We start from the raw sequence: 4,632 nt of genomic DNA on the forward strand, positions 1-4,632 counted from the left end.
ACATGTAAATAAATTTCAAAGGAAATGGCTTGTTGTGTTTGTTTTTCAAAATGTATGGAAAACTCAGTGGGGACACTTCTGGTAAGATGGCTGAGTTTTGCTTATTTGTCTTGTATTTAATTGTGATAAAAAAACAACAACAACAACAAAAAAACACATAGCCTAAATTTACCGTCTGAACAGCTTTACAAAGTGTAAAGATCAACAGTGTTAAGTATATTCAAGGAGGGCCAAGTTTTGCTTCTATCCACTTCTCTTCTCATTAAATCCACTCCAGACAATTAGGAGAACATGCAACAGAAACACCCTTTCCATCTTTGATGAAGTCAGTAGAGCATCTCTAGCCCTGCAATACTGTAAAGGAAGACAGAAAATGTGTTGGGGAATGGTAAACAATTTGGCAGAGTGGAAGAAGGTTAACCCTGCTGCCTTAGAAGGGGCATCTATTGAGGAACATCCAATTCACCCCAGTGAGCCAGAAAGGCTCAGGAATTAGCAGAACCAGACATCGAGGAGGTGGAGGGAAAGCAGGTTGCTGAAAACATGAGGATTAACTAAAAGTCTTTGTGGGGGCATTTTGACCTTCTGCAGCCACGCACTTCTGTCCCCAGAGGCCACCAGGGATTTGATCTCTGGGAAATTTGAATCAGACAGGTTCCAGATTCAGTGGCCACAACGAGAGCGTTGACTCTGGCCGCAATATAGGGGAGAGGCGGGAGGGAGCTGAACCAAACATAGGGATTAACTAAAAATTGCATCCCGAATGATGACACCTCCAACCTATTCCTAGCCCAGCATCAGAACATTACATCTAGGCTCATTGGGCAATGTCCCCTATCCCCTAACAGGCAAGGGACTGGAGCTTCTTTCTATGAAGAAATTGAACTGCCCCAGAGAATGGACCTGCAATCGTGACCTTTGGAACTTTTCAGTGGGTGGCGGGCGCCTGTAGTCTCAGCTACTCGGGAGGCTGAGGCAGGAGAATGGCGTGAACCCGGGAGGCGGAGCTTGCAGTGAGCTGAGATCCGGCCACTGCACTCCAGTCCCGGCGACAGAGCAAGACTCCGCCTCAAAAAAAAAAAAAAAAAAAAAAAAAAAGAAAAATCTGGCTGGACACTCAATTGCCCTGTAAGGAAATGCATCAGTTGTCAAACCCTCTCCATGCTTACTAAGCTTTCCATCAGCTTTTACTCGCCTCCCTTTGAGATAAAGATCATCAGTCCCTTGAGGTAAGTTTCCAACCTGAATGAGAGAGACCAAACCAAATCTTGTTGCAGAAACAATGCTTTGCTGTGACTTCCACTTCAGCCCTCTCTGGGGCTGTTGTGCATCTGCAACTGAACGGTTGGGGACATAATAAAGTCTTTTTTTTTTTTTTGAGATGGAGTCTTGCTCTGTCGCCCGGGCTGGAGTGCAGTGGCCAGATCTCAGCTCACTGCAAGCTCCGCCTCCCGGGTTCACGCCATTCTCCTGCCTCAGCCTCCCGAGTAGCTGGGACTATAGGCGCCCGCCACCATGCCCGGCTAATTTTTTTGTATTTTTAGTAGAGACAGGGTTTCACCGTGTTAGCCAGGATGGTCTCAATCTCCTGACCTCGTGATCCACCCGTCTCGGCCTCCCAAAGTGCTGGGATTACAGGCTTGAGCCACCTCGCCTGGCCCCATGATAAAGTCTTAATCTTGGATCCCTGCATCCCTTGGCAGTGTGCCAGTTTCTGTGTATGCAGGTATATGGGCTCAATTTTGGGGTAGAATTAATCAGATTCTTCAAGGGATTCTCAGATCCCCTAAGAACTGATGATCCACTTATTGTCTGAGTCTCTAAGCTCTCTCCCTGGCTTTATTCCTTGAATATATCTTACCTTCACGTATCTCCAGGCCTCTGCACATGCAGGTAATTTGACTAGATCATCATTTTCCTATTAGGTGGAGTTAATTCCTACTCTTCTTTCCAGACTTATCTTAAATATCAGCTTTTCCAGGAAGTCTTTCTTGGCCCCCAGCTTCCTTTCTGAGTTTAGGTGACCACTTGGTGTTTCCCCATCTGTTGACTTTCCCCATCTTGTTTAGAGGAATGTGCCTCCTGCCTCTGGGTAGAAAAGCCCAACTTCTCCCAGCAGCACCTGTGTTCCCAATCTCAGGATGAAGCACTTGTTAATTGGGCTGAGAGCTGGTCTGGATAGGAGTAAATCAGCTTAGTCCTTTGAATTACACTTCAAAGCCCAGCAGAAGGCAGAGTGCATTGTCTGAGAAAAGAAAAAGGGGAAGGCAGGGCAATTATCACAATTTTTTGTGCCTCTGCCCTTAGGCTCCCTAGTAGGGCTGGGTTTTACTGAAGCTCTTTTGAATACTGTAAAAGTGAATCTGAACTTGGTAAATGAAAGTCAAGGTCAAGGCAACACCTGAACCGTCTGATTCAGCACCAGATGCTACCGCTTCTCAGGACAGGGGAATGGAGTATTCAAGTGGGTCCAGTCCTAACCTGTGTGATATGTGGGATGAATATTAATTATTTGGGGGCCACCCTACCTCTGTTTGCTATATTTGGAGAATTCCTCATATTATGAGTCTTGATGGGAGGCAGACATCACTTGAGATTTGAAAACCTCCAAGGAGGCATTCAATTGCCCAGCTTCCCTTGCAGCTGTAGGATGGTCATGTGAGCTAGGCTCAGCCAGTCAGGTACACTCACCCCCACTTTGGAGAGAAAACAAGTGACACAGGAAATGAGGATGGTGAGGAAGGCTTGCATGACAGGGGCAGCAGTCACAGGAAATTCGTGTTCCTGCAGGAGGGGTGGCTGTGGTGCTGAGGCAGCATCCAGGCTCCCAGGTGGGAGGGGTCAGTGATGTACTTCACCATGTCTAGTGCTCCCCCAGATCAGAGGTGTCCTTCCTGGACCACTTAGTCCTGTACTTTTATTTTCAGCATGGTTCCCTGCTAAAGAGTCTCTGTCTTCCTTCAGGTTTTTCCAAAAGCAGAGCTTGAAACAAGAACCTCAGGTGGAGATGGTTTATTTAAGAGGTGATCCCAGGAAGTAGGTATGAGGAAGTAAGGAGAACGACAGCAGGAAGGAGGAAAAGCATAGAAAGGGTGCATTCTCTAGCTGACTTCTAAAGGAAATGGGGCTCAACTCCAGGTACCTCTGAGAAACAAAAATAATAGTAGGCATTTATGTGCCAGAGTCCTTCCCCACTGGATTGCCTCCAGAAGTGGTCATTGCACTTTTGAACTGAACCTATGCGTGGGCTGAGCAGACTCCTGAGATTTCAAGAAAGTCCCAAGGCAGAAAAACAGAGATGGAGTAGTCCCCTGAAGTAGAACATGATCAATGTGAATAGAACTATTCACGACAGCTGGGGCCAAGCAATTGTAACATGGGGCACCTGAAGCACCTGTTTCTGCCCCAACCTGGTTAGTCAGTTCTGGCAATTTTCTGTACCGCCCCGTATCTTCCTAATTTATTTCTTTTCTGCTTACATTGATCAGAGTTGGTATTTGTGGTTTGCGGTTAGGAATCTTCACTGATAAGGAATGAACTGAGACAGGTGAGTAAGTTGCCTGGACACCCTTCCTCCTGCCCTGGCAATGCGCTTAGTCCTGGACCAAGGGGATTCTTCTTCCTAAATCCTCTACTCCTCCCAGGCATTGCCCAGGTTCAGGCCACCCCATCTCTCATCTGGATGACTGCTCAGTTTCCTGGCTTGCTTCTCAAATGCCACTCTCCTCTTCTTCTATTCATCTCCTATGTTGCAGCCAGAGGCAACTCTCAAAAATCCAAATCTGGTTTTGGTGAGAGGCATGAAAATTATTTCAATGACTTCTGCCTCATCCTTCTGTCCTCCATAGGGATAAACCATGGTCAATTCTTTTCTTTCTTTCTTTCTTTTGTTGAGACGGAATCTCGCTCTGTTACCCAGGCTGGGATGCAGTGGCACGATCTCGGCTCACTGCAACCTCCACCCCCTGGGTTCAAGCGATTCTTCTGCCTCAGCCTCCCGAGTAGCTGGGAGTACAGGCATGTGCCGCCACGCCCGGCTAATTTTTGTATTTTTAGTACAGACAGGGTTTTACCATATTGGCCAGGCTGGTTTCAAACTCCTGACCTCGTGATCCACCTGCCTCAGCCTCCCAAAGTGCTGGGATTACAGGCGTGAGTCACCACGCCTGCCCTAACCATGGTCAATTCTAAGACTCCTGAGGTCTTTTGCAGGTCAGTTTTGGTACAGAATTTCATTTGAAATAGTATACTCCAACCCAGTGATAGAACCATCTTATAGCATTGTTCTGAAGATTAAATTATGTGTACATAGACCGGGTGCAGTGGCTCATGCCTGTAATCCCAGCACTTTGGGAGGCCGAGGCAGGCGGATCACCTGAGGTCAGGAGATCAAGACCATCCTGGCTAACATGGTGAAACCCCGTCCTACTAAAAATACAAAAAATTAGCCAGGCGTGGAGGCGGGCGCCTGTAGTCCCAGCTACTTCGGGAGGCTGAGGCAGGAGAATGACGTGAACCCAGGAGGCGGAGCTTGCAGTGAGCCGAGATTGTGCCACTGCACTCCAGCCTGGGTGACAGAGAAAGTCTCCATCTCAAAAAAAAAAAAAAAAAAAAAAAAAAAAAATAGCCGTG

Source organism: Piliocolobus tephrosceles, chromosome 20 (assembly GCF_002776525.5).
Source record: "Piliocolobus tephrosceles isolate RC106 chromosome 20, ASM277652v3, whole genome shotgun sequence".
NCBI classification, from domain to species: Eukaryota; Metazoa; Chordata; class Mammalia; order Primates; family Cercopithecidae; genus Piliocolobus; species Piliocolobus tephrosceles.